Below are 27,084 nucleotides of genomic sequence, written 5' to 3'. Positions count from 1 at the left end.
GCCCTCCCCTTGCCCCGCCCTGCCCTTGCCCCGCCCCTTCCGTCGGCGCCGGCGCGGTGAGAGCAGGCTGGGCAGGGTGCACGGACGCGGCAGCGCGGCAGCGCGGCGACACCTGCTGGAAGCCGTGCCTCGGAGGACTACGTGGGGAGAGCTGCCCGGAGGACAAGCCCAGCTCTGAGCTGAGCCAGAAGCTAGCGCCCTGTGATTCCACAAGGTTGAAGAGAGCTTTCTTTTTCTTTTTAATTGCTTAAGTAATTTAATTTTTATTGACTTATATTTGATGCATAATACTATGTATAAATTACAGGTGTACAATATAGTAATTCACAATTTTTTTTAATGCTAAACTACCTTTCTACTCATTTAGTATTTATTGAGTACTGTTGTAGGTGCTGGAATGGTAAAATATTAAAAACCCTGCTTACTAGAGCTTATAGTCTATTGAGGGAGAAGTTACTAAACATATAAGCAAACGTATGTGAGATGTTCATAAGCATAATGAAGGAAAATAAAACAAGATAAAGAGAGGGAGAGATGGAGCGATGTGTGTATGTATGCGCATGTGTAAAGTATTTTGGGTGAGTTGATCCAGGAAGCACTCTCTTTGATGAGGTAATATTCGAACAGAGATCTGAATGAAGTGACTTTAAGCCATGAGGGTATCTGGTAGTGTCAGAGCATAGCAGGCAGAGTCAGTACTGTGGTCTCCAGCCTATCACTGTCATCCTATGGCCAGTCAAGCCAAACTCTTCTCTGTAGAAGAAAAGTAAGGCACGTACTATCGTACTTCCAAGTGTTTGCGCATGTTATTCCGTCTACCTGGAATTCACAATTTTTGAAGGTTATACTCCATTTTTAGTTACTATAAAAATATTTCCTTTATTTCTCACCTTGTACAATATATATTTTTGGCTTATTTTATATCTAATAGTTTGTCTCTTAAGTCCCTCCCCCTACCCTCTCCCCACTGGTAGCCACTAATTTGTTCTTTATATCCGTGGGTCTATTTCCTTTTTTGTTATATTCACTAGTTTGTTGTATTTTTTTAGATTCCACATATAAATGATATCATTCGGAATTTGTCCTTCTCTGTCTGACCTATTTCACTTAGTATAATGCCCTCTCAGTCCATCCATGTTGTAAATGGCAGAATTTCATTCTTTTTGTGTGTGTGTGTGTGTGTGTGGCTGAGTAGTTGTATATATGTATCACATCTTGTTTATCCTTCTGGTGATGGACACTTAGGTTGCATCCATATCTTGCCAATTGTAAATAATGCAGCTGTGAACATTTGGGGGTGCATGTTATCTTTTTGAATTAGTGTTTTTGGTTTTTTTTCAGATATATACCCAGGAGTGGAATTAATGGGTCATATGGTAGTTTTATTTGTAGTTTTTTGAGAAACCTGCATACTGTTTTTCACAGTGGCTGCACCAATTTTCATTCCCACCAACAGTGTACGAGGGTTCCTTTTTCTTCACATCCTCACCAACATTTGTTATTTGTGTTCTTTTTAATGATAGCCACTGTGACAGATGTGAGGTGATATCTCATTGTGATTTTGATTTGCATTTCCCTGATGATTAGTGATGTTGAGTATCTTTTCATGTACCTGTTGGCCATCTGAATCTCTTTGGAAAAATTTCTATTCAGTTCTTCTGCCCATTTTTTAATCTGGTTGTTTGTATTTTTGATGTTGAGTTGTATGAGCTGTTTTATATGTTGGATATTAACCCCTTATGGGTCGTGTAATTTGCAAATATTTTCTGCCATTCATTAGGTTGCCTTTTCATTTTGTCAGTGGTTTCCTTTGCTGTTCAAAAACTTTTCCATTTAATTAGGTCCCATTTGTTTATTTTCGTTTTTATTTCCTTTGTTTTAGGAGATGGATCCAAAAAAATATTGCTGCAATTTTGTCGAGAGTGTTCTGCCTATGTTTTTTTTTAGTTTTATGATATCCAGTCTTCTATTTAAGTCTTTAATCTATTTTGAGTTTATTTTTGTATATGGTGTTAGAGAATGTTCTAATTTAATTCTGTTACATGTAGCTGTCAAGTTTTCCCAGCACCACTGATTGACGAGAGTCTTTTGTCCATTATATATTCTTGCCTCCTATGTCATTGATTAATTGATCCTAAGAGCATGGGTTTATTTCTGGGAAGAGAGCTTATTTTAATGCAATGGGCCTTGGGTTTTTCTGGGATCACCAACCCCTTTGAACATCTTTGAGAGTTGTAGATGTTGTCACCAGAAAAATGCACACACCAGAGTTTACTGACAATATAAGGGAAGTTCAGAACATCCTTTCAAGAATAAAGCAATTAATAGGGGTGGGTATAGCTCAATGGTAGAGCACATGCTTAGCATGCATGAGTTTCTGGTTTCAATTCCTGGTACCTCCATTAAAAAAATTTTGTGTATATATATATATATATATACACACACACACACATAAAGTTTTGAAAAAAGAGAATAAAGCAATTAAAAAGATCAACTGAGTCCAGCTTACTGGTCAGGCCATGGGTGAGTAGATGGCAAAACAAGCAAACAAAACTCAACTCTGGGACTTGCAGATATTGCCTACTATATATAAAATGGATAAACAGCACATTTCTACTGTATAGCACAGGGAACTATATTCAATATCTTGTAGTAAACTATAATGAAAAGGAATATATGTATGTATATGTATGACTGAAATACTATGCTGTACACCAGAAATTGGCACAACATTGTAAACCGACTATACTACAAGAAAGAAAGGAAAAAAAAAAACCCCAACTCTGAAAATACTGCTCTTTTGTGACATGAAAAGATGAACCAGAAATTAAAGGAAGAATTTCTAAGGGACCGTCTGTTTCAAGAAGTTTCATACATGTTCTCATTAACACTCGTGGGGATACAAGCTCTGTTAAATTAGATTTTTTTCTTGTTTTCAGAGCATCCTCCCTTCCTTTTCCCGTCCTGTTCACCAGCTCTGCATCGCACACACTTTCACTTCACTGCTTCATAAAGGGGCTGCTTCATTGCATTTGTGCAGTAGGCAAAGGCAGTTACGCATTGTCTCAGGCGCTGAAGTGATAGAGCTTCATATATCAATTCAGTTTACGCTGTTGACATTTTACACAGGCGATACGCACTTGCATTTACCAGTTTAAGTCATTTGTAAAAGACTACAGATATATTGTTAAATCTGCCAGTAATAGGAGTTAATTAGTATTATTAGAAACTGACAAAATTGCTATATGATTATGCGTGATTATGGAATGAGGTAAAAGAATACAGTGATATTGGATTACATATAACCAACTTAGTCACTGGCCTTTAAAAAAATTTAGTTAGATGAACCAAGTTGATTTTTAACTTAAGAATGTTAATTAATATTAAAAAACTACTGTGAGATTAACAAGTAGTATGTATGTATACACATATTTGTGATTTTTAATTTTTTTCCACAGAAACCTGCCCCCTGCTATAGTGCATTGTGGGGATTGTAGTTTTCACTGGTTTAGACCACCTAGTGGACTAAGTTTTCATTTGGTCACAGGGCTGCACTAGGTCAGACCAAAAGGCACTGAGAGTCGAGCTAGGAGTTAAGCCTGCAAGTCTGAGCTCCATCTTTTAATTTAGCTCAAGTACTTACTCTTACATAAAGGGATGAGTAAATCAAAGTACTTTGGGTGGGGACCTATAGGTGAGTTTTAAGTTATTTTTTAATGCAGCAGAGCAGCCATATTTTTCATACTCTGAACATTGTTACGGGCTTTATTTTCTTTTATTTTCTCTTACAATTTACTACTTACTTATTTCTTTGCTTAAGTGGAAAAAAAACTACCTGGAGAAGAAAGTTCTTTCCACTGCTTCACCTTACTTATCCCAAACCTCAAGGTTAGTTAATAGCCGAAGAAAGATATTTTAAGAGCAAAAACTACTTATAATATTCCATAGTGTTAGTATACCCTTCTTTCTTTCTTTTTTCTTTCTTTCTTTTTTTCTTCCTTTCTTTTTTACTTTCTTTCTTTCTTTTTTCTTTCTAAAATTGAAGTATAGTTGATTCACAATGTTATGTTAACTTTCTGGTATATAGTATAGTGATTCAGTTATATATATATGTGTGTGTGTGTGTGTATACTTTGTCATATTCTTTTTCACTATAGGTTATTACAAGCTATTAAATATAGTTCCGTGATATACAGTAAGACCTTGTTGTTTATCTATTTTGTATATAGTAGTTTGTATCTACTAATCCCAAACTGCTTTCCCCCTTGGTAACCATAAATTTGTTTTCTATGTCTGTGAGTCTATGAGTCTGTTTTTGTTTTGTAAATAAGTTTATTTGTGTCCTGTTTTTAGATTCCAAATATAAGTGATATGTGATTTGTCTGACTTAGTTCACTTAGTATGATAATTTCTAGATCCATCCTTGTTGCTGCAAGTGGCATTATTTACTATATGTAATTTATTTTTTATTCTTCTTTTCGTGGACTATGACTTCTTTCTAGGTTTTGTTTGTTTTTGTTTTTGATATAATGGAAAATGTGCTCATGAATAGTCTTTTATCTTTATTTTTTAAATTCATTTTATTTATTACTATTTTTTAACAGGAGAAAAAGTTTAACAACATATATACATGGGAGATACCAAGAAAAACTGAGCAACTCACCAAAATGGTTGAAACCCCCACCTTAAATACTATCTTCAGCTAAAGACAAAAGATTATGTTGAGAGTGGGGAGAGTCTGTTATGGGAAGTTACCAGGAAAACCACAGTAAACAAGGGTGCTTGTGATGCAGATTTAAGTCAGTGCCTTCTCCATTGACAAGAGTTTCTAGAGATTTGGTCATCTTTCTCTTCCAGACACCCTTACAAATGGAGATTTCCTTTACAAATGTAAATGTTTCTAACAAAAGTGCTACTGCTATTTGGTTTTCAGAACCCTTCCCAGGTCTGCCATTTCTCAGAAAATAACCAGTTTAAAACAATTAATATGCCAAAAAGACATTTTGGGGTGGCAAGTTTTGCTCCCCAGTGCTACCACCTTTGAAACATCTTTTAAGAAGTTTCACAGTCAGGAAGCTGAGTTGGTAGATTGCTTCATGTCACTGAACCAGTCTCTTAGTCCTGACAGTAGGTCAGTTCAGTTACTCATTTCAAAAGGTGGTGATGCAAGTGGGCTCTCAAAGTCAGGCCTGTAGAGTACAAGCAATTATGTATTTAATAAGAGGCATTTCTATGGAGACAAAAGGTAAAAAATGGTTAATGGTTGGAGCAAAGTACAAAGCCAGTCTGAAGGGCAGTCAATTGAGAGAAAATTTCTAGGTGGGGTCGAAGGATGTTTTGCATTTTGAATCTGATGATGTTATTGACTGCTCTGGTGAACTTTCTGAGTGGCTTGCACATCAATAGACATGAGGCTATTGTAGTGATCTTGTTACTGAATTGGTTGAATGGACCTGCACCGGGTCCTAGCCTGGGGAGGTTCTGTTTTTCAATGGGATCCTCTCAGCCAATAATGAAACCAATGCTGAGACTGGAACAGCACAAGCTTTATCCAATGGCCAAAGAATGGAGAAACAGGAACCTTATTCACAAATCAATTTCTCAACCCAATTCTGGCAAAGACACCAAATATATAGGAGGGCTGAGGTATAGGGAAGGAATTAGAAAGAGTGGGAGGAATATTCATGAGTTATCTGAGAACAAGGGTATGGTTTGGACCTGGAACTGATGCAGCTCTCCTTTTCAGTTCTTGTGTGGACTTTTCTGGTTATTGTCATGGCAGTTGTCAACTGTCATGGCACTGGTAGATGTGTTATTTAGCATGCTAATATCTTACAATGAGCATATAATGAGGCCCAAGGTCAGCTGGAAGTCATATCTTCCACAATCTCGGTCCTAGTTGGTTCTAACCAGTTCTTGTTTTTTTCTCTTTACAGCTTCTTCCTGAAACTTAGAGAAGAGTAACTGATTTCTATAGAAGGGAGGGGCAGGGGTGTGATTCTGGGGCAAAAGCCCTGGTAACAATTTCTCAAGGTTTTATCAGCTTCAGTTTGCAGGGCTTCATGATAAGGGCAGCTTTAGTTTTCAGTGATTCCAAGTCGAAGTGGGAGAAAAATTGGAAATACTAGTTTGGAGAGTTGTAGTCAAATATCAGAGGAAACTAGAATTCAGGTTCCAGTCCAGTTTACAGGAAAACAAAACCTTAAAGATGATTAACAGACTAAATCTAGTATACACAACTGTGTTTTATAGTTTCTGTTGAAATACCTTCTCAATAATCACCCTCATGTCTACCAAAGTAAATTAAGATTAATTTGTTTGCAAAATAAGTTTAGCTTCATTAAACTTGGCCCAATTATTTATGTGTCCAGCAAGAATAGCAAATGACCATATAGGTTCTTTTGAATTTGCTTTGTGGGAAAATTTTGTAAGGAATCTGCAGATTGAAATTTTAAATGCCTCTTGGGGCCAGGAAGTTATGGCAAGAACTTACCATCAGACTCACCAGTAATACCTATGGATTGAGATGAATTCCTCTTTTCTTGAGGTCCCCCAAATATACTGAGGTTCCTGTGCCTGCCAGGAAGTGATCTTCCTTCCTTACTTGTTAAGACTGTTAGGAACCCTGTAAGCAAGGTACTGGGTTGTTTTACCAAGGGGCAATGTGGCTTCATAATGTCACTCTTAGTTTCTTAAAGCTGTCTGGTCATATCTGACTCTGTGCATGTTTTTCTCAAACATAACATTCCAGCAAAGCTTTGACAATATAACCAATGTTTCCATTTATGTCTTGTTAGGAGACGAACAGATTCTTAGTGAACTTGATACTAGCAGAACAACTGTGGGGTCCTCCCTGGTACACATCTTTCCTGTTTCCCCATTTCTCTTCTGAAAGAAATAGGCTTCATTCAATCTCCTTGACCTCCCCTGAGTTCCAAGGGGCAGATTCAAACAGTTGCTAATCAGGGAAGGGAAGGAATGCAGAAATAAGGGAGGAACAATCAAGAAACAATAGTGTAGCCTTGGGCAGGGTCCTGGTTACCCCCTGGTTGTTGCCCCCAGGATCATACCCCTGCTCCTCCCTCAAAGAGAAACCAGTTACTCTTCTCTAAGTCTCAGGAGGCAAAGAGAAGAAACAAGAACTGGTTAGAACCTGTGAAGCCCAAGATGGCAGAGGATTTGCCTTCCAGCGGACCTTGAGCCTCATTATATGGTCGTTGTAATGCATTAGCATGCTAAGTGACACACCCACCAATGCCATGACAATTGACAATTGCCATGGCAACCACCAGAAAAGCCCATGTACAAGGATGGAAAAGAAGATGATCGGCTCCAGCATACCCCAAATGAGGACATGATAGCAGAAGCTTCCCTTAAAAGCCCGAGCCACAGCTGGAGCTGTCTCTACCAGACATCTTGGCTGACAGCTCCCTGCTCTAACGCCTTTTCCTCGCTTGAGTGCCTTTCTTTCCTTTTCCCCATCTAAGCACTTTCTTTTTTTCCTCTTCTGAGCAATGAAGCAGCTGTTAACTTTGTTCCTCGGCCTCTGCTGCTCGAATTCTTTCACAGCCAGTGGCAAGGACCCACACACTTCAGTGGGCTTCCTAATTTAGGGGCCCATCTATCTGCTAACAAACTTATGTAAATAACTTTATTGCTATGAAAAGAATACTCACCATCCTTCATAAAAAAGAATGAAATAATACCATTTGCAGCAACATGGATGGACCTAGTGATTACACTAAGTGAAGTCAAAGACAAATATCACATTTTCATCATGATTTGAAATTCATTAGTTCATTGTGTGTATTTCCCAATTAAATGGCATAAAATTGCTCATAATATTTTTTAATCTTTTAAATTTGTAATGTATTTGTTTACCTCCTTTGTTTTTTTTTTTCTTTTTCTTGATCCACCTTACCAGAGGTTTTCGATTTTAGTAGTGTTTTTAAGTACCCAACTTTTGGCTTTAAAAAAATCCTTTTGATTGTTTCTTTGTTTTCTAATTAATATCTTTTTAAAAAAATCATTTCCTTCCTTTTACTTTTATAAATGATCAAGGCAGACCTTTGTCAAAAGCCCTTACATACTTACAGATTTTCTTCTTTCTCAACAGGAAAGGATAATGCTATGTAACAATGGCCTTTGACGAGTTACGGTGGTGAGATGAGGGTTCTACTGGGGGCTGTGATACCCTGAGGAGAAAGCTGTCCCTCTGCGCACAGGTGTGCCCTTGACCAGCATGCCCTCCAGCCAAGGGTGCCAGCCGGGTGACTGAAACCAACTGCAAGGTCTTCCAGACTTTCCCACCAGATCTTGTTACTGGCAGCAGCCGCCAGGCATCCAGTCTGCTTTGCCTCATGTATGTCTGGGTAGGAGTGGAGACAAGGGGGAAACATATTAACCAAGCCCCTTCTCTCTAAGCACACACTTACACATCTTTTCATTTTGAGGAACTGACTCAAACCCTGTCCGGAACTGCAAGAAAAGTAGCTGAGGGCAGAAGCAGTGACAGCAGTGGTTCTCACAGGGTGATGTCATGATCACCAACAGTATTAGCATCGCTTGGGGATTTAGAAGTGCACAACCTAGGGTCCTTTTCCTGACCTACTAAGTCAGAAACTCTGGAGCAGGACCCAGCAATGTTTTAACAAGTCTTCCAGGTGATTCTGATGACACTCAGCATGGAGTACCACCGACCTAGAGCTTCAGCTGCTGTCTCCCTCTTTCTTCTTCTTCCTTCTACTTATGTCCCCCCCCCGCCTCCTGTCCCTCCTCCTCCTCCTTCTATTCTCCCCCTTTCTCTTTCTCTCTCTCCCTCCTCTCTGTCTTTCCCCTTCCCTTTTAAGAAAAAGGGACCAGCTAGGCGTTCCAAGTTATACACACGTGAGCCCAGTTGTCTCAGAGAACCGGGAAAGGGATTTAGCGTTTTTCTCTCCGTGGAACTTAGGAATTGCAAAGTGCTTTTTTTAACAGGTAGAAATTAGATAATCAGGCTTAGTAAACCTGATTAGAAGCCCAGATGGCTTTACAAGTCTCAGTCTTTTTAAGCACAAAAATCCTACGGGAAAGAAGCTGAATGATTTACCCCTGACACAGGAAGCTACCCTGACAGCTCCAGCCTGAAGAACTGACAGGGCCTGAGGATGGATTGCTTTGCTCAGGTGAGGCCTTTTCCCATTCTTCTTTAAGATTTAGAACAGAGGATTTCCCTCTGGGGAACTTAAGTGTTTGCAGTGTGGCCCTCTGACTCCTGGGTTGGAATTTACCTGTCTATAATTCTCTGGGGAAAACTGGAACCCACGTGAGTGCATAAGCCCGTGTCTGCCCCCGCAATCTGGGAAGGGGTATAGGGGTCCTCCCGCCAACTGTCCGTCCAGAGGACTTGCTGTGAACTGAGCCCAAAGGTGTACGTTCAAGGAGCTTTGAGCTGTCAGCCTTCTATCATCTGGTCCCTCTTGCCAGGTTTACAGGTGAGTAAAATGAAAAACAGAAAAGGTAAGGAAGTTCTTAAGATTACCTAGCTTGTCAGTGGCTGAGTGTTTGGCTTTTTGTACAGAAAAATTATAATGAGGTAGAACTTCCCTACAAAGTTGTGGGTTAACGATCGTCTGAAGCTGTGTTGTCCAATTTAGTCTACTAGCCACATGTGGTTTTTGTCAATTAATTAAAATTAAAAATTCACTTCCTCATTTGCACTTACCACATTTCAAGAGCCCAGTAGCTGCATTTGGCTAGTGCCTACCATATCAGCAAGTGCAAATATAGACTATTTCCATCACTGCTGAATGTTCTGTTGGATGCATTGGTCTAACGTGGTCTATTGTTGTCATGTTATGTTAACACAAGTCACGTGTCATTTGAGTCATCCACTTGTTTCTGAAAGATATAGCTAAGGAAGGAGGGTCATGGTCAGATCTCATCCAGCAGACTGAACTAAAATGAAAGGAAGATACTCTGAGATATTCTAGCTAGTTGCTTACATGTCTGTGGTTTACATGTGTAAATAGTACCTGTGTACATTCATTCATTCAATTGTTCTTAATTTTTTAATTTGCCTTAAAAATTAAAAAAAAATTCTTCTAGCGGGTAGGTAATTGTGTTTATTTAGTTTTTAATGGATGTACTAGGGATTGAACCAAGGGCCTCATGCATGCTGAGCACTCACTCTACCATTGAGCTATACCCTCCCCTCTAATTATTCTTTCAGTCAGTGTGCATGTATTACATCCCTACCGTACTCTAGGCACAGCATAAGTGCTGAGATACTGCGCTGTCCATGAGGAGCTGCCATCTGAAGGAGACAGACACAAGAGCAGATCGTTGTAATGTGACAAAATATGTTTTTTTTTTCTTTTGTTTTTTGTTTGTTTTTTATGGGGGGGTGCAACTAGATTTATTTATTTATTTTTAATGGAGGTACTGGGGATTGAATCCAGGTGCCCACCCACTGAACTAAACCTTTTCCCCTACAAGACATGTTTTAATATGTGTGATGATATGGAGGGTTTCTGGAGACAGAAAGAGGAAGTAAACTTGCTGGGCCTGGAAGGATTTGATAAAGCTTCACAGAGAAGGTGACATTTAAGCAGAAGCTTGCACGATGGGTAGGAGTTTGCTGGTGAATTAAGGCACCCCCATCCCTGGGAACAGCATGTGCAAAGGGACAGAGGCATGAAACCGCTGGTGTGCTGGGACATGAGAAGGGCCACATGCTGGGGAGGGGGACACTGGGTGGCTAATTAGGGCCAGGGGGCAAAGGTGGTGTGCATCTTACCAGCAAGTTTGAACTATGCTCTATAGGCATTAATGAAACCCCTTAAAAAACCAAGTTCCTGTGCAGAGTTTATGATTAACCTCTCTATCCAAAACTGTATTCCCTGGCTTGTCTCTTCTGACCTCAATCCTGTGCTCACAGTGTTCCATCACTAACACGCAGGGCAAGCATACAACGAGAGTTAGAGGACTAAAGTTGCTGCTGTTGATAGCATCGATAATGTACAGACTCAGGTTGTTCCTCCAGGGTAAGATGACCTCACAGACAAGACTCATAAACTGTAGGCATCCTGACTCCCAAAACTACAATTAAGAAATGTCACAAATTAACCCTGGCTTCTTTGTTCTTCCCCTTTAGAACATCTCCAACTCAGACCAAGTTGGAGTGGACCTGAGGTTTGTCTCCCACTCCCTTGCTTGGCACCCTGCAATAAGTCCTTGCTTTGCTGCAAACACCTGCTGTCAAGGTTTGTCTTTCTGCACTGTGGGCACACAAGCCCATTGCTCAGTTACATTAAGGGTTAAGTAGTCTCCCTTCTACAGCTTTAATATGTTAGATCCTATTAAAACCTCTGGTGTGTTGTATAGTTGAAGGTTATGCGACAGGGTATGTTAGGTGCTTAGCACTGTGTCTAGCTCTTGGGGGAACTCAACAAATTTAAAAAAAAATTTTTTTCCAGACCTTTCGGTGGCCGGGGCATTTAGGTTTATTTATTTATTGATTTTTAATGGAGATACTGTGGATTGAACCCAGGACCTCGTGCATGCTAAGCACACACTCTGCCACCAAGCTACACCCTTCCCACTGCCATAGATCTTAATTGCTGTCTCTTTCATTTGCCTGTTGGCTTCACTTTTAAGTTGCTTCTTACCTGCTTGTCCACTATGTATTTCTCAGTCTCTAGGAGTGACTGACTTCTCATTTCCCTGCTATTAAGTCTGACAGAATCTCACCCTCCTATCTATTATGGGCTCACCAATGTGGTCCTTTCAACAACAGTTAAACTGTCTCTGATTTGCCTGCTTTCTTTCTCAGCTGGGCTTTTCTCATCCCTTTGCGATATACGACCTTTCTGTATATGACTTTACAAAGGATGTCTCTGTTCTATCTATTACTGTCCGTGGTATCTATCATAAGACATTATAAGTGGATAATTTTCAGAAATGGCTTCATTTTTAAAAAGGCTTCTCTGATTTCTGAATGACTGTAGGGACCTCAGGTATGAGTAAATGTGCCAGGCTGATACTGCTCTTAATTCTGATGGAGTGAGATTAGCAGGCACCCAGTTCATCCTCTGTCACTAACACGCAGGGCAACCATACAAATTGGAGGCATATTCCAAGTGTCTAAGTATTTAAAAGTTATAAATCAAGCTAACAACTGTTAAATAAAGTATACTTTACCCTCCTACATTGATTAATATATCTTCCTAATGACAAAAATAAAGCATGGTTTTTATATGACAGGAAATTGGGAAAATTTGACTAAATCTAATTATTATTGTACAAGTCTGCTGATGGGCTACTGATGTTTGGATGAGACCAAAAAAAAAAAAAAAAGACATGTGTAATTCATAAATGTTTCTGTAAATCTATTTTTCTTACTTTCACTTAAGCAAAATTACCAGTTCTGTTGTTATAATCAAGATTTTTGGCAATGGTCTAGAGGATTAAAAATGAAAATATAGTTGTATTCAAATATTATTCAAGTAAGTTTTCATTAAACTGTATATAAAATTAATCAAACAGTAGAAAAATTTAAATTGTTTAATGTATGTGCTTAAAAGTTAGTCTTCAAAAAGTCAAAATTATCTGCTAAAATTTAAAAGTGGAGAGCAAATTATTAATGAATATTAGCCTTTTAAAATTGAAATTCTTTAAAGAATCTTAAATTTATTGTTTGAAAATTTTAAATACAATAGAATAGTTTAGTAAAAGCAAAGCAATTTAAATTCTTGCATTCAGCGTTCTCTGGTTTCCAGTATAAGGAGATGACATCATGCTTCATGCACTTTACAGCAAGTTAGTGAGTATGAAAATTGATATTTCATATGGCAAGATACTTCTCTGTGGCTGTGGGCACTTGTTGGGTACCACGCCAGGTCATGAGACCCTCCAGAGCTGCAAATTGCAGCAGGAAGAGAAGCAACTTCCGGCGCCAGAGAAATTATAATCCACCATGTGGGAACCTACTACATTTACATATGTCAGAGGAAGAATTGACAAGTTACTTCAGTTTTCTCTCATACCTAAATGTTTGTGCCATTCACCTTTTCCCATAACCTGAGGCAATGTCCATCTTCCACTTTGGCAGTGGCCCAGCCCACCGACCATCCTGGCATTTGAACTCAGGTGCTTCTTGAGGACAGAGGGTAAGAGATGTGAGAAGCATTTGGCGTTATTTACAGAGTGGATGCATCCTGGTGGCACAGATGTGCATGCTCTGGCGGCCCCCCTAACCTGGGTCTACGGGCCAGCCTAGTTGTTCTTCCACCTTATGCCTCACTCAGTTCTGGCTGTTCTAACAGAATTCCATAGCTGAGCTGACTTACAAGCAACACATTTATTTCTCACAGCTCTGGAGGCTTGGAAGTTCAAGTTCAAGGCGCTAGCAGATTCGATTTCTCCTGCTTTCTGGTCCATAAACAGCCCTCTTCTTGCTGAGTCCTCATGTGGCAGAAGGGGTGAGGGACTCTCTGGGGTCTCTTTATAAGGGCACTAATCCCTAATCACCTCATTACCTCCCAAGGCCCCACCTCCAAATACCATCACGGTGGAGGTTAGGTTTCAGCATACTGAAGGATGGCAGAATAGGCCACCATAAAATACACCTCTGTGTCATAAAGACTATTTTGAGAAACAGCAGACACATGAGAAGCCCTGAAAACAGAAGTAATCTTTTTGTAAGGGAAATATGTATTTATGAAGAAAATCATTATTTGTGAGGGTGACTCCCTCCCTGTACCTGGAAGAGAAGGCTGGCTCTGAACTGCTAGAGATTCTTGTCAGTGGAGACGGCACCTACTTTTCCTGGTCACCTATCCATAACCAGCCTCACCCACACCTTGTTTTTGATTTAACTGAAGATAGTATTTAAGCCTGAATTCTAAGCCATCTCCTTGAGAATTACTAATTTTTCCCCTGGGTCTCTCCCATGTGCCCATGAAGTATACATGTTTAAAAAACAAAAACAGAAACAAAAACCCTCCTTTTTCCTTTTCTTCTTGTTAATCTGACTTGTTACAGGGGCCCCAGCCATGAACTTAGAATGATGGAGAAAAAAATTTTTTTTCCTCTCCAAAAATTTTAAGAGGAGACATTCAGTCTACAGCACCCTGGGTCTGGAATTTTGTTTATTACTAATCTATTAGCTCAGATCTAGGCAATAAATAAATAAATAAATCTTAGCCTCTTAGGATTGTTTGGTGAGAGGTGAGTGAGTGGGGGAGGTGATGGTATCATAACCATCAGGATGCTCTTTGAATTAGACGATTTACAAAACGTTACCCTTTCTACTGCAGGAATGTAATGAGCGAGGACGTTTGTGTAAGTCCACCATCCTTCCCATTTCGTTACCTCCTCATCCCATAAAATCAAATTAGGCACTGTCATTTCTGCACCCTGGGTTCCAGTGTACATTTTATGAATCTTATATTTCATCTGACTGTGAGTAACTGATGAAGAAGTAGGAGATAATTTTGTGCTACCAGTTATGGTCACTGAGGGAACCACAACACGGGAGTTTTTTTCTTCCATTTCACCAGAACCAGGGATGTCCCTATAGCTTTGGTTTTTGATGGGAGGAGGGGTTACCTCGGCCCACACTGATGCACACTAAGGGCAGACCTTCCCATCCCAGACTCGAGGGCTTTTGGGGACTCAGAAAGGGGAAATAACTGATTAATTCATGTCTACATATATAATTACATACATTGAGGAGATTAAACTCTCAAATTTGTGGGATCTGTTTACTGTGTCGAAACAGCCCTGACTCTGGCAAGGCTGCTACATGGCTTTTGTGTGTGTGAGTGTGTATGTGTGTGTGTGTCTGTGTGAGTAAAAATAGATTTATTCAGAGAGATGCACACTCCATAGACAGAGCATAGGCTGTCTCTGATGGCGATGGGAGAGAGAGATCTAGGAGATACATATTCCATTGGCAGAATGTGAGCTGAGGCTAGAGGAGCCTCAGAACATAGGGTCTTCTAGGAAAGTGAGATCCTGCATGGCTTTTGATGCCCCTGGGTTTCTGCTCTGCAGAATGCCTCCAGCCCCTGCTGAGGCTGACTAGCCCATGGTAGGGCATTTCCCCTCTAACATTTGCTGCTAGATATGCTGAGCTGAAAATGAAAGGGGAATATTCATAGTGAAATATCCAGGAGGCAGATGGGAAGGTGGGACTGGAAATTCCTGCAAAAAGTCAGGATAGGTTTGGGGCTGTCCTTAGGTGACGGGGGAGACGTGAGAACAGATGCATGCGTGTTATCATGTGAACAGCTGAGCTTAGTGCTTATTTGCACATGTAGTTAACATTTGAACTCAGTGCTGTGCAGTGTGGAGAGTTGAGAGGAGCTGGGGTGAGCCCATTGGCTTGCAAGTGGGACACCCGGGCTTTAGTAAAGAAATGGTCCATCTGCAGACTCCTCTGACTGCCAGCTGATGCTCAGGGTTGTTACAAGATAAACTGAGGCACAAAATCATGACTCATTTCTTAAGAGAATATCATCACTTCATGAAACATCCACTCCAACTGGGCAACGCCAAACCAGAAGTGGTTAGGAGAGCTCCTAAAAGCAAAACTTTTAGAGAACAGATGCAGAAGCAAAGCAAAGCAGTTATTTGATTGGCGATATAGCATATGGTTGCCTTATTTGGGAAAGCCTCGTTGGCTATTTGTAATGGGCTGTCCTTAGGTTTCCATTTCATAACCTTGAGGCATTTACAGGCTCAGGTTTTGGTCTGCTGATGTAGGCTGCCAAGACATAGAGCCACCTCAGTCTAATGGCCTCCCTGTTTAATTAATTTAACAGGGATCAGATCCTCTTCACACAGGGGTCCCTCACACTGGGGTCAAGGGGGAAACTGGAGAATTGCTTGGGAAGTATCCTCTTCATCCCTCCTCTGAGCCTCTTGTTTCTGGTAAAATGTCATGCAAGGATCGATTCTTTGTGTTGCTGGGCTAAAGTGGTCCTGGTAGGAATCGAGGGGAAGAGTATGAGATTACTTACCAAGATATCTTCCTGGGAGCCCTCTGATATTATGGTCACCTAACCCTTCTGTAAATTGCCTTTGTTTAGTTCTTTCTCTCAGCCTATAGGACTTGCCCAATAAGCCAGGGCAAGTGTGAAATAGAAAATTATAAAAACAAATGCAGAACTGTTTTCCAGACTTTCCTTGCTTTGAGGATTCAGATTTGAAATGAGAGTAAGTTCTTTACCTATTAAAAATGACAAAATGTTTTTAACCTGCTTTATTTTTATGCTTCCAGTTCTTTTGAGTTTGAGTTTGAGTTGTCTATACAAACACATGGTTGCTTATACCAGTGTCTGGGTACCCTGGAATTCCCAAGTCTCTGGGTTTAGTTGTGATGAGTAGTGCTGTCCAATATGGCAGCTTTGAGCGCCTGAAATGTGGCTGGTCTGACCTGAGATGTATTATAAGTGTAAAATACACAGTGGATCTCAAAGACAGTACTGTGGTGAACAGATTCTAAGGGGTCTACCAAAATCCCTGCCTCACAGCTTTGTGGAATTGCCTTCCCTTTGAACGTGGGTGGGACCTGTGACTCGCCTCTAACCGACAGGATATGGCAAAGGTGACGGGATGTCACCTCCACAGTTATGTTATATACATAACTTCCATCTTGCCAGTAGACTGTTTCTATGGACTTTCCCTTGCTGGCTTCGTGAAGTAGCCTACCATATGGAGAGACCTATGTAGCAAGGAACTGGGAGTGGATTCCAGCTAACAGCCAGCAGCAAGGTGAACCCCTTAGTGTGACTGCCCACCAAGAACTGAATCCTGCTAACAACCATGTGAGCTTGGAAGTAGATTCTTTCCCAGTCGAGCCTTAGGTGAGACCCCCTCCCTGGTTGACACCTTGATTCTAGCCTTGTTGATTGAGAGGCCTTGAAGCAGAGAACCCACTAAATCATGCCCAGATTCCTGACACAGAGAAACTATGAGATAATAAGTGTGTTGCCAGGTTTGTAGTGACTTATTACACTGTAATTGATAACTAATATGGAACCCCCAAAGAATGTAAACTGTCTCATCAGTAATTGTTTAATATTGAGTACATGTTGAAATGCTAACATTTTGGATATATTGGGTTAAATAGAATATCTTACCAAAATTAATTTTACCTGTTTCTACTTTTCTTATGTGGCTACTAGAAAATTGAGAGTTTAAAATATGTGGCTTGCATTATATTTACATTGGGCAGCACTGGCATAGAACCCACGGAGACAAGGGTTTCATGTAGCTTACACAGCCCAGCAGGCTGGGGGGAGTTGGTTGTTACATCCTTAGTGTCACCCTGTCACTTACTGGGCTATGCTATTGAAACAGAAAGAGTCTATCACATCTGGAAAAGAATGATTCTCCCTTTTGAAAATAGGAGAAACTGTTGTATAATTTTTGCCCAAAGGTGAAATCTGCTTAGTCTTCTTACTTTTGGATGCTGCCTTCAGGGTTTAATTTGCTTCAAATTAACAGCAGGAGGTGGCAGGTGCAATTAAAGGGAAAAATTGCAAATTAAGCATTATATTTTGAACTTCCTTATTTGTAATGGCAGCTACACATGCAGAGAATAAGGGCTAATTATTTTGAATTATTTGTTTACTCGTGTCATATGTATGCCTTTTACTAATTAATACTTTACAACTTAGGCTATACCCTTTATTGCTAGTTAATAAAGCTATACTGCCATGACTAGTGATTTTAAACTCTAGCAGACTCTTTCAAGGCATACCCCCTCTGAAGCGTCTGATTTCCCCCAGACCTGTGCTCTCAAAGACTCCCCTGGGAATTGCTCCTGTCCAGAGCTACTGATGCTAATGTAGGTTGCAACAATCCTCTAGCACATTGGGGCAGAAAAAAGTGCTGAGAATAACTAAAAGGTAACTAAGACATTTGGGTACCCTAGGCAGGGTAACTAATTGTTGTGCCTTTAATGTTCTAAAATATTTCTACCTTTCTTTGGAGGAGAGCTTGAGAAATTTAAGGAAGAGAGAGGGACTCCCAGTGGCAGCCCTTTTCAACATGGTCTCCCATTATCTCAAGCAAATTAGCCAGCAAAACAAAACAAACAACAAAACAGATTAACAGTTGGATATGACTTCATTCAAGTACTTCCCAAGTGTATATCAAATATTTCTTCAAACCACATACAGAATTCTTCGGAGAGGATTTTTATTTTTTTAACTGAGTTATAGTCAGTTTATAATGTTGTGTCACTTTTTGGTGTACAGCACCATCTTTCAGCCACACATGAATATACATACATTCACTTTCATACTCTTCCTTACTATGAGCTATTACAAGATACTGAATACATCTCCCTGTGCTATACAGTATAAACTTGTTTATCTATTCTATATATACCTGTCAGTATCTACCAATCTCAAACTCCCAGTCTATCCCTTCCCATCCTCCTCCCCCCTGGCAACCACAAGTTTGTATTCTATGTCTGTGAGTTTGTTTCTGTTTTATATTTAAGTTCATTTGTCATCTTTTTTTTTTTTTTAAAGATTCCACATATGAGCGATCTCATTTTTCTTTCTCTTTCTGGCTTACTTCACTTAGAATGACATTCTCCAGGGCCATCCATGTTGCTACAAATGGCATTATGTTGTTTTTTTATGGCTGAATAGTATTCCATTGTATAAATATACCACAACTTCTTTATCCAGTCATTTGTTGATGGAAAGTTAGGTTGTTTGCATGTCTTAGCTATTGTAAATAATGCTGCTATGAACATTGGGGTGGAGGTGTCTTTTTGAATTAGGATTCCTTCTGGATATATGCCCAGGAGTGAGACTGCTAGGTCATATGGTAAGTCTATTTTTAGTCTTTTGAGGAATTTCTATACTGTTTTCCACAACGGCTGCACCAAACTGCACTCCCACCAACAGTATAGGACGGTTCCCTTTTCTCCACACCTGGAGAGGATGGTTTTAAAGAAAATATTTTCTTTCTCATTTTACTTCTGGTGGTTTGTAGGGTTTCTTGCAGATTGGTATGCTTGGCACTGTCTAGTAGTCCTCACTCTTCATTTGACACTGGTCAGTCATAAGCATACATACAAGAGATGCACTCAAATGAATCTTTAATGAGCAAGTGTTTCTTAATCTGTAAAAAGTTTCTGCAATACATAAGAATACAATCGGAAGAACCTTTTACCTGGTTTAAGAACTTGTTAGCTTGACATCCAAAGATAGTGAAAAACTGAGACCTATTTGAAATAGACTTCAAGAATAACTTCAAGAATATACTTGAACCAGGATGTATTGCCCTTTTGAGGCTGAAAATGATTAAGAGGAACAAGTTCATGCCCCAGGGTACCATATCCTGTAATCATGAAGTGTGTAGTAGAACTCCAGGATTGAAGAGGTGCTCCAGGTCTGGTGGCTGTGGCCTGGAGTATGCGTTTAGAGTTTATGTACAGAACTGTTTTAGCCTCATGTACATAAGACTGGGTGTCAAGAGAGACCATTAAGCTTCCAGAAGGTCTGATCTCACCTTCACTCACCCAGATTTTATCATCTGCAAGTGTGTGCCCCCAAAGAGGATTTTAGGATCTGGAAGCAGGTTGTGACTGTCCTGGAAATTCTGTAGATCCCTCTGCTTTGAAGCCTGGCTGACTGCACTGACTTGCTTCTGCATCCTTTCCGTACATAAGAAAGGATGATCCAACCAAATGACAACCGAGTCCAGTGTCTCCTCACCCCGAGCAACTCTTGACACGTGTCACTTCTGTGGACAGGCAAAATGTACTTGAAAGCTCATAAAAGGACAATTCCAAATGGCTATTAAATGGCTGAAAAAGAGCTTAATCTCACTGACAGTGAAAATGTAAATAATGAGATTTTTCTCCTCTAAAATTAGAAATGTTTTACATTGTATTTCTCACGTTTAGCAAAGTTTTGTGAATTAGTCAATCTCACACAATTCTAGAGGACAATTTAGCAGTTTATTTCAAGACCCAAACTAGCATAAGAAAATAACCAGAAATGAAAATAAAACATGTGTGTTAGGATGTCTATAATAGGGACAAATGTCCAGTTAGATAGATAGAATTTTGTACAGTCATTATGAATAATGTATTTGAAGAATATGTAAGGACCAAGAAAAGTATACTAAAACCTGCCAAAAACATGTCCTGAAATAACACAAGTTCAGATACAATGTTATTGGCTCTCATCCTTATCAGCTCCCCTTTTCTAATTCTAATGGGGGCGCCCTAACGTCCTTCTGGGCTGTGGGAATGTAGAAGGAGGACAAGGCTGCGTAGGGGAACAGCAGACATCCTTTATGCGGAGACCCCAGTCTTCTCCTAGCTCCAAAAGATGCCAGAAATTGACGCCACTGTCCTGGAAGTCTTGCCAACCCCTAACCCTGAATCATCCCCATCAATATCTGGAGCCAGTAAACGCCACCAGGTGCACCAAACTGAAGTCAGGAGGAGGATCTGGGTGAATGTGGATCTTGCAGAAACCCTGGCTGGCCGTCTGCACAGGTCACCCCATTGTTTCATTAACCTTGTAGTAATGTGCCCTCAAATTTTATGATTAAATTTTTACTGTTTTCTATTGAGTGGAGAAAAACAAGATAGAGAACTTTATGCACATGTGCTCCTAATTTAGCAAAACAAACCAACAAACTTTAAATACATAGATACATATATATATACAAAAAGAAAATATTAAAAAATGTATTAGTAGTAATTATTTCTGGTTAGTGGGCTATGGGTAATTTTTCTTTCCTATATTTTCCAAATTTTTCTATATTGGACATATTCTTGAAATCTGAAAAAAATGTGTAAAAGATTATTGAGAACTTTTCTAAGCTCAGAGATCTATGTACAAGTATATGGCTCTCAATGGAGAAATCCCTTTTCAACACAGCTTATTAAATTAATCTAGTCTTATTTTAATGGCTATTACAAGTTATTTCTTCCTCAGAATGACATCTTAAAACTATATTGAGTGGGGAAGGTATAGTTCAAGTAGTAGAGTGCATGCTTAGCATACATGAAGTCCTGGGTTCAATCCCTAGTACCTTCTCCAAGAATAAATAAATAAACCTAATTACCCGTCCCTGCAAAAAAAAAAAAAAAAAAAAACAAACCCAAAACAAAAAACAAAACTGTATTAGAGGTGGGGAGGAAATAGCTCAATTGTAGAGTGCACACTTAGCATACACAAGGTCCTGAATTCAATTCCAAGTACCTCCATTAAAAAAAAAAAACAAACTTAATTCCCCTACTCAAAAAAAACTGTATTGGATAAGATGTAAGCAGCATCTGCTTTAAGATATTGTTGAGTGGAATCCTGAGCAACTGTGTTCACAGCAAGAATTTCAGAAAGTGAAAACGTGGGTTCCTGTTTCAGGCTCAATGTAACATTTCATTAAATGGACCACTGTGTTGTAACATTCTTCAGGTTTATAAAAATATTTAATCCAATTTTCCTGGCCACTTAAAATTTTACTAATCTTTTATAGCATAAGGGACCCTGTGGCTTTAAACCTAACATAAAGTGAAGTACCAGGGAAGTAAGACTAAAAATCGTATGAGCCTGAAAAATACTTGGACTTCTCACTCTTCCAATTTCATTATTTCCAAGCAAAGGATCATTTAGGGTCCACATGCAAATGGAAAATGATGTAGCACTCTTCTGGCCTGGAGATTCTTTTCTGTGAGGTGGAAGTGGGGCTTCATTTACACTAGAATTTACAGCATTAGGCCTTGACTCCACCTCCTGCCCAGGGATGGAGGGAAAATCTTAAAAAGCTCCCTTAGAGGGAACGGGCCAGACAGCTCAAGCCTTCCTCTGAGGCAAACAGCCCAACCCCAGTAACTCAAGGCGCCTCAGGAAGAACAAAATGAGGAAACAGATGCTTTACCAAGTGATTTCTCATTGTTTTTTCCTGCTGCTCAGTTCTTCATTTTTTTGTCATTTTTCCTGAAAGCTTTTTCGTGCGTGCCATCTGGGCTCGAGAGGACTGGTCTCACAGTTGTCACAAGGTGGATGAACTGTGGAAAAGTAGAATTTCTGTACCAAAACCTGTGAATGATGGTGGGAGGGCTCCAGGGGGTGGGGGAGGAGGGTGTAATTCTGAGACCGAGTCGGGTGGGGCTAGGAAAAGTCAGCTTGCCACACACACTTGCTTTATGGGAGTCAAATGTACTGACATTACTTTATTTCAATGGTTTTATCCATCTGTTTGTGAATGAATAATGTACACAATTCAAAGAGTACAAACCAGTGCGTAATGAAAAATGGGTCTGACTTCTGTGCCCTGGCCAACCTGTTTCTCTCTTCAGTAGCAAGCACTGCTAACAATTTCTTGCATATCCCTTTGGAAAGAGTCTGTCTGTCTTGATTTTTCTTTTCTTTTTTTGAAACACAGATAGTTTTTTTTTTTCACTTAGGAATTTATTTGGAGATTTTTCTTTGTAGTACATATTATGCTCTTTTGCTTTTTAAAATGATTTATAATATTTCATGATATGAATATGCTGTCGTCTCTTTAGTTGGGCTTCTATCTGTGAATAACTAGGTGATTTCCAATCCTTTACTGTTACAAGCAGTGCTCCAAAATACCCTGGAACATATATCCTTTTGCATTTTGGCAAGTATATTTGTGGGCTAAGTTACTAAAATCGAACTGCTGCGTCTAAGGGGACATGTATTTTTTTGTTTTCATTTTTTTGTTTTTCAGGTGGGGGTAATTAGGTTTATTTATTCAGTTAGTTATTTTAATAGATGTATTGGGGATTGAACTGGGACCTCCCGTGCATGCTAAGCGTGTACTCTAACCATTAAGCTATACCCTCCCCTACGTGTATTTTTAATATTGATAGATGTCTGTTTCCTTTCCATAATCCCCTCAGCATTGATGAGAAGGCTGGTTTTGTCATATCCTTGCCAACACAGTGCAGACACCACATTTAAATTCTAGCCAAAGAGATTAAGAGTTACTTCTTTTTAATCCCCAGGATGCTAAGAGGTAGGCAACTATACTACTCAGTTTGTATTTGAAAATAGTACAATTCCTACCCTTCCCATTTGTTTTCTTGTTTGGATGAAGCTTAAGACCTGAGAGAATTTCTTCGAGAATCTCTAAAGGGAAAAAAGGAACCAGTCATCATGGAAGCTTATCGTGGCTTATTAGCTTTATAAGGCTTCAAAAATTCAGGGCTTTTATAATCAGCACAAAGGAGTTTTACAACAGTGAGAGCCGAGGGGTTTCTATGGCCAGTAGGGGGCAGCACGTCCCCACAGAGAGTCAGGCTGCGACTCCACCAGCTGCTTCAGCAAGCTCTAGCCCCAGGACTTGTAACCTACTCCGTCAAAAAAGCTCAGTTTGTTACCTTCACTGCTATCTTATGGTTGAAGCAGGATGATGTTCCTGAGTGTAGAACAAAGCTTAGCTAAAAAACTAGGATAAATCAAAACGTTAAATGCCTGGCATTTAATGCATTTAACGGTGGCACAGAATTAGGGGGGAGAGTATTGTGAACATAAATAGGTATAGCAACATATTGTAGAATAGAATTTAAACAAATTATTTAATTATTCCAGCCACCATTTCTGCTATAAAGCACAGAAGGAATTTCCTTTATTGAATTAATGTTTTATTTCATATCCCTTTTGTTGAGAAGTGCTAAGAATGTCAAATAATATCTTCTCTTCCCCTAGAAATAGGATTTATTGTTTTACCTCTGAAAGCAAATTAACCTGCTCCCTTAATATAGTCCATTCAACTAGCAAATGTTGGTTGAGTGCTTGGTGAAGAGGATATGGGGTAGGAAGCTGTGCCTCTGCTCTTGTTGGAAAAGCAGAAAACACTTGGGACCTGGGTCAGGGAACTTTGTTTCTGGCTTTAGGTGAGGCACCATAACTGGCTGTGTGGCCGAAATTACTTAACTTCTCTGTGCCTCAGAAATGGAAATGAAACTAATGTCATCTGCTTTATTGACCTCATAGGTGTACATATAAAATGCCACTTGCAAAGATGCCTGAAATAAAGAGCAGATACTATACAAATAAAATATTTTAAAAGCCACATTATAATGACTATATCCTACAGCAATAGAAGTAGCAGCTTAGTGAGTCCTTACTGTGTGGCAGGCGCTTGGCTAAACATACATATTTTCTCAGTGAAGAGCATACCCCTGTGAGGCAGGTATTATTAGCCCATCACCAGGTGAGGAAGTTGAGGTAGTAGGAGACTGGGAAGCTCACCCAAAGTCAGACCCTTAGAATTCAAGTCCAGGTCTGACTCCCGAGTATAGTTCTTCATCACTCACATTTCTGCACTTAGAAACTGTAGTTATTGTTCCCTTAATTTAAATGAGAACTAGCATCAAAAGGTTGAGTCACATGCTATCTTATGAAAAAATATTAGAACTGTGACTTTCCACGCACGTGTCAATTAAGGGAATCAATTAGTTTCAAGATCATTCCATGAAATATTTTATAAAAATGAAAATTGGCCATGTGTCTTAACAAAAATTCTAGGATAACTGATGAGAATCACAATTTAGTCTTAGGAGCCTGAGCTATTATGGGTAAAGAGAAAAGCAAACAAATAACTATGGAAAACCAGAAGAGAAGGATGAACAGGAAGAAGGAATCACAAAAAGAAACATAGAGGAAAGGTTCTGGCCGTTTTTCTTGAGTTTCCTGTCATATGGGAAATAGAGTGGCATGGGAATTTGTAATGAGAAGTTTTCTAGGAAGGCTAAAGCCTCCTGGGTACAGAATTGCCAAAGCCCAAGTAATACCTCCTGAGGATGCCCGGGGGAACTGCTAGGCAGATGTGAAGGGCCTTGCTTTGTGAATTGTGTAGTCTCACTGGCTTGGTGATGAGGTGCCTTACCAGTTCTGGGTACTGTTTGGTGCCTTGATAATTCTTTCATGAATCACACAGCTGCAAAGAAGTTTCCTGGGACATTCAGTGCAGGAGCAAACATCACCTGAGAGCTCCTAGTGTCTGGCAGGCACTGTTCTAACACTTTATATACAATAACCCTTTAATAAGTAATTAATAATGGCTCTATTATCTCCATTTTACAGATGAAGAAACTGAGGCTCCCCCCGTTTGACAAATTTTATTGTTAAATCACAGAAATTTTAGCACAAAACAAGAGAAACTGAGGCTTTTTGTCTCAAGTAAGAGTAGTGCAACCAGGACTTGGACCAGAGTATTCTGGCTCTAGAGTCTCTTCTTAACCACTCCATTAGTTCATCTCTCCATATTAAGAAGGAGGAGGAGGAGGAGGAGAGGAGGAATAGAAAAAAAAGATGAAGGACAAAATGTATTCTTTGAAACACCATTTAGTTCAATAAGCAGCTTCTAGAGAACCTACTGTGGCCCCTGCCTCGGAACTAGGCACTTTTGGGCCATAGCCCACTCATGTCCTGGAAAAGGACAGGTTATTCCTATACAATGTGATAACTCTGTTAAACAGGAAAGTCTGCTGGTGCATGAAAGAAATTCCTGTATTCCCATGTACATACTAAACATGGAAAGTTACTGAGTTTCAATGGCTGACCAGTAAGGCACAGACCCATTCCGTCACAAACCAACTACCATTCTGCTTCCATAAAACAAACCTTGTTTAATCAGGTTGTTCTGCAAAAGTAAAATTTAAACAAATTTACAGCCTTACTTGTTTGGCCTCTGTTGTTTGCTTTGAAGATGGCAAAACACCTGAGCAAAACTTTAGAAAGATTAAGTCCTGCAATTACAAATTAAACCAAAAATCTTCCACCAGTAAATAGTTTCTACTTTCACTGTGTGCTTGAAACTCTTCACAACAGGATGGTTGGAAAATATATTCAGCTCTAATCTTCAGAATGATGACTAATCTCCTATTTGCGCCAGTTCATTAAATTGCCTAATGGCAGCTATGGAAAAGTAAATGCCTTATTCCGAAAGCTTTTGCCCCTTAAACGCATGATGAGCAAGTGCATTGTAACAGAGACTAAGGGAGTGTGTCCCCAGGAGTCCCAGTGGGGCAGCGAATTCTAGAGAGATCGCCAGGGAAGTTCCTGCTTCTTGGGTAGGACTTGGGAGCAAAGCCGCGTGGGGAAGGCCGGCGGTGCCTTTAGGCCGGGGAAGGGGACCACCCTTCAGGGTGGGCTGTCGCCTCCTCGCCCCCGTCCACTAGCGGCGGCAGGGAGGAGAGCCGGGACCGAAACCCAGTCGTCGCCCGTGTCCGGGGAGTGGGCCTGCGCCCGACGGGCTGCTTCCCAACTCTCTAGGGGATGCGGACCCAGGGTGCCCCATAGAGCTCACACAGCCAGGGGAACACAGGATCTCCAAAAACAAAGCGAGTGGTTGGGGGAAGGGGCGGCCGCGACACAAATTGCTCTGAGCGCGGACGCCGCCCGAACCCTGCCGATCAGCCTGGGAAGGGCACGCGCGTGGCGGCGCCCCGTTACGGTCGCCAGCCCTGGGATATTCACAAAGCCCGCACAATTCCCCTTTCTCTGGGGCGGGGATTTGAGAAAACCCAAGCTGCGGGAGTCCCGGCGCCAGCGCCGCAGTCAGAACTGGGACTGGAGACTGCCCGCCAGGCGGGAGGCTCAGGCTTTTCTTTGGGGGGTAAGATGGCAGGTCCGGGGAAACAAAGGAAACTTGGGCCGGGCCCCCAGAGCGGCGTGTGTGGCTAGCGAGTTCGCCTCGGGTCCTGTGTGGGAGTCGCCGGAGCCTGTGCCAGCCTGCAGGCTGCCCGCCCAGGGAAACACAAAGCATCCTGCCAGGAGCGGGGGGCGCCCGCCGCCCACCTGCAGGCCCGGGGTCTCCCGCCCTGCGGAGGAAGAGGGCGCGGGGAGCTCGGGGCGGGCGGGGGCGGGGAGGAGGCGGGCGAGCGCGCGGGAGGTGGGGTGGTGGCGGCGGCGGCGGCGGCGGGTGCGGGGAGCGCGGGTGGGTGGGCGGGAGGTGCCACGTCACCGCTATTGTGTCTTCCCAGTATATAAGATCCCGCCCGCCCGCCGCGCTCACCACCTTTCCAGCGCCAGCCTAGAGCCAGCTGTCCTCCACGCAACCGGCATCCAGTGAGACGCGCCGCGC

At 40.9% G+C, this 27,084-nt stretch overlaps 1 long non-coding RNA gene across 2 annotated transcripts; it reads left to right on the top strand.

Annotated features, from left to right (window-relative positions):
• The first annotated feature begins 88 nt into the window (after positions 1-88).
• LOC116281574 (uncharacterized) lies at positions 89-27,084 on the top strand. Of its 2 annotated transcripts, XR_012074890.1 has the most exons (6): positions 89-214; positions 8,117-8,362; positions 9,100-9,164; positions 10,940-11,024; positions 11,135-11,243; positions 26,984-27,084. It is a non-coding gene; the product is annotated as an uncharacterized lncRNA (long non-coding RNA). The 2 variants fall into 2 exon arrangements; XR_012074889.1 differs by lacking the exon at positions 10,940-11,024.

The sequence above is a fragment of the Vicugna pacos genome, chromosome 8 (assembly GCF_048564905.1).
Source record: "Vicugna pacos chromosome 8, VicPac4, whole genome shotgun sequence".
NCBI lineage: Eukaryota > Metazoa > Chordata > Mammalia > Artiodactyla > Camelidae > Vicugna > Vicugna pacos.
The sequence above is the reverse complement of the archived record's forward strand: the minus strand, read 5'-3'. Positions and strand labels throughout refer to the sequence as shown.